The sequence below is a fragment of the Manacus candei genome, unplaced genomic scaffold (genome assembly GCF_025592945.1).
Source record: "Manacus candei isolate 608988 ecotype Guabito, Panama unplaced genomic scaffold, ASM2559294v1 h1tg000046l, whole genome shotgun sequence".
Lineage (NCBI taxonomy): Eukaryota > Metazoa > Chordata > Aves > Passeriformes > Pipridae > Manacus > Manacus candei.
This window is the reverse complement of record NW_026138094.1, coordinates 13,997,682-14,010,287: the sequence shown is the minus strand read 5'-3', so window position 1 is coordinate 14,010,287 and position 12,606 is coordinate 13,997,682. Positions and strand designations below refer to the sequence as shown.

General features: G+C 45.9%; 1 long non-coding RNA gene across 1 annotated transcript in view; it reads left to right on the top strand.

Moving 5' to 3' along the window:
• Window positions 1–1,719: 1,719 nt before the first annotated feature.
• LOC127475369 (uncharacterized) overlaps window positions 1,720–12,606 on the top strand; it is a 32,402-nt gene continuing 21,515 nt past the window's right edge. Inside the window, exon 1 of the long non-coding RNA XR_007906181.1 lies at window positions 1,720–1,884. This is a non-coding gene — a long non-coding RNA (uncharacterized LOC127475369). The remainder of the gene's footprint in view (window positions 1,885–12,606) is intronic.

Here is a 12,606-nt window from a genome sequence, read left to right as displayed (position 1 = left end):
TTGGCATTGTTCACTCTGGAGAGGAGAAGGCTCTAGGGAGACATTATTGTAGACCTTCCACTACCTAAAGAGGCTCCAAAAGAGCTGGAGAGAGACTTGACACAGGCCTGGAGTGATGGGACAAGAGGGAATGGCTTCAAACTGACAGAGAGCAGCATTAGATGAGATTTTGGGAAGGATTCTTTCCTGTGAGGGTGGGAAGGACCTGGCACAGGTTGCCCAGAGAAGCTGTGGCTGCCCCTGGATCCCTGGAATTGTCCAAGGCCATGTCGGGTTTTGGAGCAATCTCCTCTAGTGGAAGGTGTCCCTGCCCATGGCAGTGAGGTGGAACGAGATGAGCTTTACGGTCCTTTCCAACCCAAACCAGTCTATGGTTCTTTGCTGGTGGTCTCAGGATAGGAGAGGTGACATCAGGTTTGTATTCCCTCCCTGTACCATGCTGGTCCACAGACCTGGTCCTTGTCAGAACTCCCTGGAGGAGTCTCTTGCAGCCCTCCCTCCTCTCTGTACCGCTGATTTTGGCTGGGAGCACATGCTGATCCCGGTCACCACATGAGGGTGCCAGTGCTGTTCACCTGCCACGATTTGCTGCTCGAGCAGCGAACTCCAGGGTGCAGATGGGGCTGTTCCCTGGCCTAAGGCCAGTTTTGGGGGACACCTCTGTCCCGGGGACCTTTATGAGGGTCTGTGATGCTCCTGCGAGAGAGCACGGGGCATTTGGTGCAGTGGGAGATGTGGGGAGGCAAACAATGTCCTGGAGGGATGCAGAGATGCAGAGATCCTCTGCTGCTCCAGACACATCCCTCTGTGGCCACAGTTACACCAGAGCTGTCTGCAGGGTAGGGAGATGGTGTTTTCCGACTCACTAAAGCCCAGCACTGAGGGTCTCGGTAGCCAAAGCACTTCACTGATGCAGTGGGACCACGAGCCTGCCTGATTGTGAAATGGAGAGGTGGAACCTAAGCTCTTGAGCAAACACAGAATGTGTGGGGGTTTATGGGTAGCTCTCAGAGCTTTGGATTTGTGTTTTGTTTGCCTTTTATTCAAATTGAATTAAAAAAAAAAAAAAGACCCTCTCTCTGGTAGGAAAAGCGAACATAAGGTCTGTCTAGATAAAGGGGAAGCCCTTCTTTTGTACAATAGCTCAGCGGGTAGGGCATCCTCCCCAAGGAAGGGGGAAAGCTGGGCTTGATCCTTGCTTCTGCCAGAGGGGAGATACAAACCCTGGGCCACACGAGACCCCAGAGAGCACCGTAAACAGCAGGCTGTGAGCATGTCTGGTGTGGAGAGTTTTCCTTGCTCTTTCCTGCTATTTTAAATAATTAATGATTTGATGGATCAGGGAGTGGAGAAGGCAGGTGTCCTGTCTCCCTGGAGAGCAGTCTGTGCACCCGGCGAGACGGAGCCTTGCTCTTTCTCGATGAATATTTAAGTGTCTTCAGACAAACTGGAACGGTGCCAGCAGGAATGGCTGAGAAGGGCTGAGCCCTTCCCACTGGGTATCCTAGTGCCTGGGGGCTGGGGATACAGCCCTGAATAGGGCAGGGAATAAGAATAATCCCTGCTTGTACGGACTATGGAAGCACCAGGCATCCCAGCCTTAGGTGGAACCTCCGGCTCTTGCTCGTCTTTTGTTATGCTGTGAGGCATCCTTGGATGGAAAGCTGTCTGGATTTAACCTGCCAATGTTAATGTCATTGTCATTGTCTTCCAGAGCCTGAGTCAGCCAGGACTGATCATCCACAGCTCTTCTGCTGCTTAATGCTGACCTTGGGAGAGAAGTAGTGCAGATGTACGGAAAGTTCACATCTGTTTGTGAGCTTGGGTGTTTCCAGCAGGCAGAAAAAAGCTATGTAGGCAGTTCCTTCTGTCCTTCCTGAAGAGGTATGTGTTCAGGGGTGGAAGGGACCAAGCCTTTCTGCTGATACCGAGTACAGAATGCTGTGACAATTTATTAACGACACTGAACACTTGCCTGGTGATCCATTTATTAGCTAACAGACCTAAAAGAGCTTCTGGATTTTTCCACTAAGGTTGTAGCATAACAAATGATAGGGGGAGGTGGTAATTTGATCTCTTTTTACAATATATTCCAGACATTGACCCCATCTTCAGAATGGTGTTAAGGTCTTTGACTTTCTTTCACTTGAAGAATAATTTTAGGTGAGCCAGCTACGTGCTCTTTGTCACTTAGAAGTGAAGCTCTCCAACAGAGCATTCTGTGCTCTAACCTTGCATGCACAATTTTTATGTACTGGTTTAGGATAATCATTATTTTCAATCACATTCAAAAATCATCAGCTAGGCTGCTTAAATCCATGTCATTTTAAAATGTGCCTCTGTTAGCTCTCTGGTTTAGGTGTATACACCGTGATTTTAAAGTCGGTCAGATTTGCAGTTAGCCATGTAATGCAGCCCACAAACCAGTATGTGTTTATGCAGAAACAGTTGCTTACCTAAAGGTTTAGCAAATTGGACTTTAATTTATAATCTTCCTTTGGAAGCAAAACTGGAAGGTGACTCCTCCTGCCTGCAGCTGCCTGTAGTTTGGGAAGCCAAGCCTCTGCTTTCCTGGAGCTGCCCACAGCAGGGGAACCTGGCTGGGGAGCAGCCTCCATCCCTGGAGGATTGTCTTTTCTGACATATGCTGCCACAGCCAGGGCATTGAATTTTGCATGGGAGAGGGGATAACCACGTTCCTCTTTCACTGCTGATGGTCTGTTTTTACATGACAGGGTGTCAAACAGCCCAGCGTGCTGAGGTAGCAACCATGGGCTCTGCCTGGCAGCACCTAAACCAGATCTCTGGGCTCTGTGGTACACAGCTGCCATTGATGCCATGAGGAATTGTATGTTTGTGCTGCTTAATGTCCCTGCTGTGGCTATGAAAGGGACTAACCATACCAGTTCTGTGTTCTGGCTTGCAAACTGTGCTTCCAGATATGTCCCATTAGAATGGAATACACGTTACAGCTCTGGCTACATGGCTTCATGTGTGGCTCCAGTTTATTTATTTTTGTCTGTGCTAGGCTTTTAGTTGTTCTGTAGACTAGGTTATTTTTGGTGCTTTCTTTGATAACTCTGTTCCTGTGACATGCTGTGGAGCCAGAACTCCTCTGGGAACATACCAGCAATGCACACAAACATCAGCCCTGTAGCTTCTAACTGTCAACATATGGAGCTTTCAGAAGGCCTGGATACCTAATGGGACTCCACAAACCCACTCTGGAAGCTTGAGAAGCCATCCAGCATTTTCCTCAAAGGCTGCATTCATTTCCTTGCAAGGCTTCCACAGAGGAGCAGCTTGTTAGAGGGACCTGTGGAGCTTGGAAGCTTTGCCAGTAATAATTCAGGCCCAATTTTGAAGTCAAATATTTAGCTAAACAGAGACTGTCTGATGACTGGATTAAACACAGACTGCATCTGAGTGAGCTCAACACTTCAGGTTTTTGTCAGTGTCCATTTCACGAACCTATAATTCCATTTTTCCTGTCTTCCCAGACTCTGCTCATCCTGTGTCGTGTTTCAGACATCACAGAATGAGGTATTTCAGCAGAGCTGTTGCTCCTAGCTCAGAAAGCAGCCTGAATCACAAAGTGATGTTCTCTGCTTTAGGCTTAGGAGTAATCCAGTATTATGGGATTGGGAGGAAATCACATTGGAGAAATTGAAGGGTTTGTTTGTTTGTTTGCAAGAAAAAGTCTGAAGGAAGTCAGAGTTGTCAGAGAGAGTTGGTGAGTGAGCCTTGCCCTGGGAGACTCTGCTGCATGGTGTTGACACAGATAATTCAGTGCATGTAACTGGAGGTTTCAGCTGGTGATTTTGCACTTCCCTCTCCAGTCACTCTCGCTTCCCAAAGCCGATAGGCCTTTAAATCCCTTGAAAAGATAAATGGGCTTAAGCTTCTATGTAGCTTTGAAAGTGAGGCTTACACATAATTAGCACTGTGACCGGGGTTGTTCCTGTCGATCAGGTCACTCCTGTTGATCCCTGACCTCCACACAGAGCTTACTGACACTATATCTTCCAACTTGGTGTATCCTTCCAGCTGGGAAGAGCTGGGCTCACATCTATCCTGCAGGAATACATGAGAAGCAAAAAAATACCTGCCCAGTACCATTTGTGCCTGAATGATATCTTAGAAAACACTGTAAGGGGGGAAAATTTATTATTTCTGTGATGCTTTGCTGAAGGAGGTCAATATTAGCCCATTGTGTTCAAACCTTCTTAATGCCTGAGTCCCAGGTTTGACCAATGGTTGGGAGATTACTGGTGTGACAACCTCTGTCTCATGGTGATGATCAGTTCACAGTGGTCATTCAGTGTTTTGAACTACTTCCTCTATTGGAATCATGGAGGCTGGTCTTTCAAAGCTGGGAATAAACCCCCAGTATGCTCTTAAAAATCTACTGTGTGACCAAAAGTAAACATATCAAGGAAAGATCTAAAGGGCAAAATATTCTTTCTTGAATTTAGGAAGAGAAGTGGTGCGATGGAGCTGGGGTCCTGGCCCTCCCTGGTTCAGATCTGATGGATAACTGAGCAAGTGTTTGGTTATGGGAGGTGGGAATGGCTGCCTTGTATAAACCAAGCAATAATCAGACACTGAATCCTAATCTCCTCGCTGACATGCCTGCAGGCAATGTTTTTATTCTCACTTCCCTGCATGTGTAAAAAGAGGGAGGATCCTCTGCTTCCTGGGCCTCTGAGGACCGTCTGGCTCCTAAAGGCAGTCTCTTCCCTGCTCTTTACAGGACAAAAGTGCAGCTGAAATGCAGGATCTTATAACCATAAACCCAAAGTGCTGAAACTACTGCCAGAGGCACAGCCCCGGGCTGCTCTTATGCCACACCACAGGACTTGATGCAAAACTTGAAGCAAAACAGAAAATTGTGTTTGAGGATTTAATAAAAGCAAAGTGGAAGCAAAGGGTTGCTCAGCTGTGATGCCATCACTCCTTTCTTCTCTGACCCTATGGAAAACCATGGAGTGCAATAGGAGCAGGCAAGCACACTGTTAGGAGGCAGCAGTGCAGCTTTGGAAGTGTTTCATTTCTCTCTCTCAGCAATTTTCTTCCAGAGCCCAAAACATCTGTCTCTGCCTCCAGCCACATGCAAGTGCACCAAGAGCATTTTGTTCCAAGCCTAATGAGTAATTTTATGGTCTTGGAATTTGAGAGGAGAGGGGGCTGGGACAGCAGACGGAGTCATGTGCTCTGTAAGGAGTTCTGCTGATGTCGAATCACAGCCTGATGACTTTTGTTTTATTGCAGCCCACCAGGCTTCCCTTTAAAGTCTGCTGCTAGAGTTGCTGGTGATCAGTGCAGGAACAGCTCCAACACAGGCTGCTGCATTCCAGGGGCTTCCTCACTGCTGGGCACAACAAGCAACAGGGAAAATAATGACATCAGTGGAGAGGAGGTGGGGGAGCTCAGCTGGGCGTCAGCTCTGCTCTGTGTGCAGAGGGAGCACACGTGAATGCAGAAAGCACTTTGCCTGTCCCGCCTCTGCCTTCAGTGCTCAGGAGGGGTGGGAGAACAAACAACCCCAGGCAGATGTGTAATCACACCACCTGAGTGTCGAGCAGATGGTGCTGAAATGTGGGGAGGCACGTGGTCTGAGAACAGGTATAGAATGAGTTGATTCCAGTTGTCGCTGGTCTCCAGTGTTTTAAAAGCACAACCCCAGCTTTCCCTTTGAGAAGGACAGTTATCTGTGGGGAGAGATAATCTCTACACAGCACAGGAAACAGAAGGCAGATGCTGTCATATGTTTATCATATGTTTCCACCACAGGGTCTTCCTTTGGGACAGGCTTGCAGATCCCGGGCCCTGAAGCAGGACTTGGCACAGCTCCATGGACACACCATGCTGTGTTTGTCAGGGGCAGAAGAATATACAGAGCTCTTCCTCCACCTGCCTAGGTTCTCCTGGTCTGAAGAGCAAGTTTATATTCACTCACTGTGACTCAGCTATAGAGTCTGACTCATTTTCTTGCTGTTACTCATAGAAAAGGAAAGCCAAATGGCAACCAGTCTGTGCCTGTAGCCACCTGTAATTCTCCAGCTTTCTGCTGTTAATCTTTGGATGAGTTTGTCGGCACTAACACACTTATCCAGCTGAAACTTTTAATACTTCTCTCTACAGAGAAAGACTGATTAGAAAATAAAGTTTTCTACCCCTAAAGCTAAGAGGAGGTGTACTAAATCTCCATGGCTGCTTGTGGAGGTCCTCAAATGGGACTCTTTCAAGCAGACACTTCACAGGGGTAGCAACGGGCTGAGACCAGATGAAGCAACCATCAGGCAGAACTGGGAACGGCTGCAGAGTTTCTGCAGCTCCTGAGCTGACCTCTGTGGTCTGAAGGAGGTTGCTGGTGGTCTGTCTCTTAAAGGTGCTCAGTGCTAGGAGATTCTGCTTCCAGTGACATTGGCTTGTTGGTGACCATAAATCTGTCTCACCCACTCTCTTCCCACTTGAGCTGTTTGGAGTTCTGTGGGCTGCCAGTCCTCAGAGGAGGGGATGATGTTTTACTTTGTATAGGCCTTTGTTGCACTGCCAGCTCAGGAGTCTCTGCTCCCTTCAGACCTGGGTGTTGCTCACTTGAACGTAGTTTGTCTGCTCATCAGGGTACAGGGAAACACCAGGCCCTGGTTCCTTCTCTTGCAGTATGATGGGTGGCTTACTCTGTGCTAGACACTGCAGGAGCATGAGTCAGAGCTGAAAACCTCACCTAAGATCGGGATAGGGAGGCTTTAGCTGTGAGGTGGGAACCAGTGCCTGCCACCACAGCTGGGCCAAACCCAGCCTTTCCCATTTCAGCCTCATTCCATGTCAAAACCACAGTGCAGCCCTTCCTGCACTGCACAGGAGAGCACAGAGCAAAATCCAGGTGGGTGGGCTGTCCAGAGGACAAGGAGGATCTTGAGTCTGGAGCAGGGCCGTGTTAAAGCTGAGGCAGTTTCCTCTTGGCTATGGGAAGCTGAGGTTCAAGTCACAGGGCTGAGTTTTCCAAAAGGGAGTTTGGCCTTAAACCTGGCTCTGCCTTCTCAGCAGCCTGCTGCTGGGTGAGAGGCCACCCTAGGGTTCTGCCCTGTCATCATTCTCCTTGATCCATCTAAAGAGCTTTGATAACAATTGTTCCACTGACTCTCATGAAAAGCTGGGGTTTTGGTTATTTTCTGGTGGAAAAATATTTAATTGGAAAAATTCCTGCATGGCCTTGGCATGCTTTCAGCTGGCATGCTGCCTGCTCCTCTCTGAAAATACTGCTGGTTTTGACTGCAAACACTTCTTGTGAGTCTGGTTTCTTTGGTTGTGATCCCTCACTTGGGTTTCTTTTCACCTCGAGCAGATGGTAGGAGTTGGCCTCTCATTACGTGGCACTGAAGTGACCTCCTGGGGCTGCCTGCGTGTCCTGCTGCCCTTCATGGCCAGGCTTGGCTGAGAGAGGCTGGAGTGGTTCTGTAGGATTTAAGGAGCAGGCACTGCCCTGCTGCTCCTGCCTGTCTGCTGTTAATACCCAACACCGCCCCCAGCTCTGGCAGCCGTGCTTGCGAAAAGCTCTGCGGGCAGTGGAAGCGAGCTGGTTTCATCATGACAATGTAGTTATCCTTTTAAGGGAAAATTCCCTCTGGGAGCCAACCCTCAGTTACCTCCTGCTCCAGTGCCTTCTTGCTGGAGATGGCTTGTAACACAGCTGAGTTACAGACACAGGAACTCAGTCGAGTGCCCAACCGCTTGGAAAAAAAATAATAATTAAACTCTGTTGGCCTCCGTTGTTTGCTGAATCTAGAAATTGGGGTCAAAACCCAGTGGCTGGCTCCCCTCATCAGTGCATTTGTGCAGAACCAATCCGTGGACATTACATCTTCAAACCCAGATGCTATTCCCACGGTATTTATGGCGTGTGCAGACCCCTATGTGCATGTTCTTCCCTAGAGCAGTTTGTTGCAGTATTTGGGAGCTCTAGATAGGACGGGCCTGGTGACAATTAGCCAATGCAAGCGTCTGCAAAATGCCAGGAAACTGGGGTAGGCAGTGGCTGCATTTCAATTTGCTGTTATTCACTGTGGTGAATGGGGAGGGTCCTCCAAGGGCCCTGATTCGGAGGCTGAAAAATTCCTTCTATTCTGCTGACATGTCTCATAGTCCACGGGAACGATGTCTAACCAGGATGGGGCTGTTGTGGAGGTTGCCCTCTGTCTCTGCCACAGCAAGCAGAACAGGAGCTGTAGAGAACAGCCTGTGATCTTTCTATTCTATAGGAATGGTGGCCTTGGCTCCAAGCCCCCAAATTTACATCTCTTGTGTTTAGCACTGAAAATACTTTAATTCCAAACAAGCAGCTTACCAGAAGAACATGACAATCTTGAATTCAAACTTTTCACAGGAATGAGACCCAACTCCTTACAGTCTTCCTAGGGACTCCTTCTTTTGATGTCTGCAAATTTACTGGGATTGTGTGAGAAAATGGCAGTTTCTCTCATTTAAAAAAAGAACCCTGTACCTGTTGTCTTGAGCCAAAATAAATGGACCACAGCTCATGGCCTGACTGGATAATCTGTGAATGAAACAATGCTCCTTGGAGAAGCAGAGGAGCCAGGCTGGAACCCTGTGCCATATTTTGAATTAAAAGCACAGGCATCCTACTTTGTCTGCCTAGGCTGAAAGAGCTTTCACATCTTCTCAGCCTTCCCAAGGATTTAATTCTCTTCCCTTTATCTAGAGCAAGGGGAAAAAATTTAAAATTTTAAAACTACTGTGAGCAAACAGGAAACAATTACATGAGCTCCATCAAAATATGTGATTTTGTACTTTTAAATAAAACTCTTTGGGTTAAATACTTAAAAAATTGTAAATTAACTAAAGTGTTGAAATTGTGTTTTCGAGCTGCAGAGCAAAACTGTCCCCTTTTGAAATGTAAACTTTTCAAAACTAATTTTTATGCTTTTTTTTTTTGACCATTGCACTTTTACACAGCAGCAGCCCTCTGTTAGCAGCTTTGTGTTGCTGTTTTGACCTGAAAATGTTTTGCCAGAAAATTTTTCACCAGCAGTTCATGTGAGGCCCCAGTTCCACCCTCTGAGGTGGGTGGTTTTGAACCCACCTGGATGGAACAGCAGAAGGGTGGCTAAGCTGAGAGCAGTCCTGCCATTTGAATACATAACTATTGTTTGCACTGATGACCTTTCAGAAATTCATTAGTTCTTGGCAGTTGAAAACGAGTGGAATTTATTTGCCTCGCTCAGGAAATTCAACCCATGCTGTTGAAAATTCAGTGTTGCTCCAGAGAAAGAGCTGATCAGAGGCTCTGTGGTTGGGCAGGAAGGTTATCCCTGGGATGTGGACTGGCAGTGGAGAAGGTGGGTGCAAATCTCTATCTCCTGTGATCTCCCATATGACATCTGGCCATGTTTTTTCCTTTGAGCTTCATTTCCCCTTCACCACAGTTTCTTGCAAAGCCCTACAGTACAAGAAGAGCTGGGCAGTGCTTTGCTGTCATGGTGATGTGGTCTAAACAAACCAGGAGGATTTTGCCAGTGTTTCAAAACTCACTTCTCATCGAGAATGAAATAGCAGAGGAACTTGCAGTTTTGTTTTGCACAGATCCTTGCCCAGTTAGTCATGCTGGCTTTGCATTATCTGCTGGGCTTTTGGAAATCTTATCATGTTTTATAAATTTCGGTGTTAAATATCCCAGTGTAGGGTGTTGTACTAGATAACTTGTATCTAAAGCAGATAAGCATTTCACCTGGAAGAAGCAGGTTTTTTCTGTGCAAGGTAGGTTTTTCTGGAAGGAAAAAACGGCTATCCTCCAAAACTACTCAAGTTTTTGTGGAAGGGAGGGAAAAATATTAATATAGTTAAAACCTTCACCAAGCATCTGAAACTATTTAGAGACCAAGAGGGAATTAAATATTTCAATAAAGGGTAAAGGAAAGCCAGTAACCAGCTTTCAAATATCCTGATTTCTGGATATGGCTCTGCTGTGTACTTCTGAAGGAAAGGAGACTTTGGATCTGTTTGCATTTAATAAATGTCATATCCTTGTGTGAGAATGGGAGCCAGATCTTGGCATTGCATTCCCATGTCTTGCCCTCTTCCTGTCTCTGACCTCTTCTCCTTACAGTCTCTGCTCCAGATGGCTTTTTCTTTTCCCCCCCAAAACATTTCCAAAATATTTCAAGTTCTTATTTATTATTTTAAATGAACAATATGTCAGCTATAACAGAGCTATATAGTATTTTCCTACTATGTCTTGTCCACTTATGGGCTACGAATACAAGTTCTTTAACTGTGATATTGGCCAAAACAAGCAGGATTTGGAGGTCCATTCCCATCCCTGCTAAGGGTTAGAAAAGTCATCAAAGGACGAATTCTCAGAATTGGCTTTTTGTTTGTTTGTTTGTTTGTTTGTTTGTGGTGGTTTTTTCTGGTTTTTGGAGCACTTCATGTGGTCATCTAATGTTCTGGTTATCTAATGTTTACTGGAACATGTCACTAGTTCACCAATTAAAAATAAAAGTTAGGCAAAAAAAATGGAGGTAGTTCCAGCTAGGATTCCCTGCATTTTGACTTCTTTCATTTATTGATTTTGGGTTAATAATTATAAAATTAATTGCCAGCCTTCGGAAAACGCCCATGTTCTAAAGCATAAACTTACCTCTCATGGGGGGGAGGATGTGGGGAATATAAAAGTGGGGATTGTAGATGTAGGGGATGTAGAAAATGGCTTGTGAATGCAATGAGGGTGAGGAGTAAGGGTTTTCTTGGCAGCAGCACAACTAAAACTTATGGAAAGTTTCTATCAACACAGCGCTGAGCTTTCTAAAGATCAGTTGTTCTGGCAGACAAGGGGCATGAGATAAGAAGGTGGGTAGAGATGAGAACTGAAATCTGGAGCAGGAGAAGAGGATAAATTTGAGGAGAGCCATCCAGGCTGCAGAGGTTTGAGCACGGTCTGCAGGGGATTTCTAGGGCACATTTATCATCTCACAGCTCCTCAGCGAGAGGAAAACCAGGGTTAAAGACCTGAATAGCCTGTGAGGTTTATCATTCCCTGAGTCTGGTTGCTGAGGCTTCTTCCAGTGTTCTGTGGAAACCCTATGGCTGAGAAGGACCTCAGGCAACAGTTTGATCCACCTTTCTATGTGAAAGAAGGTGAGATACATTGTCCTTCTCTGCACATCTGCTCCTAAGAAATCCCAGTGATGGAGGTCCCTCTGTGGATCCCACTCTGGAATACATCCACCCTGGGCCTGGAAGGCTGTTCTAATTAGAAGTCTCCAATGTTTTTTTGCAGTAAATTAAGCCAGCTTTGTTTTTGTCCTTTACCTAGTCACTGTGATGAGCTGTCGACAGCCATTCCTGTTGCAATAATGTCTTACAAATGGCATTTTGCAATATTCCAGTTTTCTTTTTTTTTCTATAGGTGTTAAGACGTGCTTTATGTATCATCTTTAGTAAAGATGCACTAAGGTAGGATTCTTTCACCATTTCTTCATATGTTGTGTTTACAACCTCTAAACTGCCAAGCTGGGTTAGCTCAGGAAGAGGGGACTGACGCTGCAGAGCTGAAGGGAAGCTGGTGGGACTGGATCCCTGATATTCAGGAGGGGATGAAAATAATGTGGCTTAAAGTACCTCACATTGATCTCAGACATCAGGATTGCTGCTGAGAACGAAACTGTTAATGTTTTGTGGCATCACCTACCACTGGTTGCCACAGGAATACTGTGGGTTGCTCAGGCGTGAGGTAAGGGCTAGGAGAACACAGTGACTAAGTTTTCTGGAATAAATCAAGCGCTGGCTTTTTGAAGCGTGTAAATTTTCAAAGCACAACAAAACAGGGATCTCCATTCTCTAAACACAGCAGGTACCTTCTGTGTCTACAGATTTTCTGACTCTTAAACTGGAAAGAGGAAATCTTGGAGAACTTCACTGTTGATGACTCACATTTAAGATAAAACATGCGTTTTTTAATAGCAAGAATAATTAGTCATCAGTGTAGGCTAGCCAAGGCTGTAGTAAATGTTTTGGCCCCCTGGGACTGGAAGAGCTCTTTCTGCTCCTTTTCAGTTGCAAATTATTGAGTTCTGTAGGATCACTGTAAGGAATCTAGGACCTGCATTTTCTATTTCAGATTACACGAGACAGTCTCTTCAAACCACTAACCCACAACTATCCACTGAATTAAAAGCAAATCAGGCAAATGATTCATATGCCAATACTATGAATATTTTCTTTTGTAACTTACATTGTTTCACATAGTGCTAGGTGCTTCCCTTCCTTACAAACATTAATTTAAGGCCAAAATAAGATGTGCTGTGTGTTTTCTTAGTGCAAGAAGAGAGTGCCCTTCCTCTACAGCATATCTGTAGAAATCAGCCCCATGCCTTGGAGATTCCTATAAGGAAGAGCCCCCTTCCCACCAAAGGGTTAGAGGGTCTGCTGACCACATTTTTTTAGCCAAATGAACATTCTTATTATGCAATAATATTGCATACTTGCACTCTTTTCCTTGCTTCCTTGTAACTTTTGGACCTACTGACCAGTTTGTGCCCAGTTTTCACAGAAAGAAAGCAGTCACTGTGATACCAGCTCCTT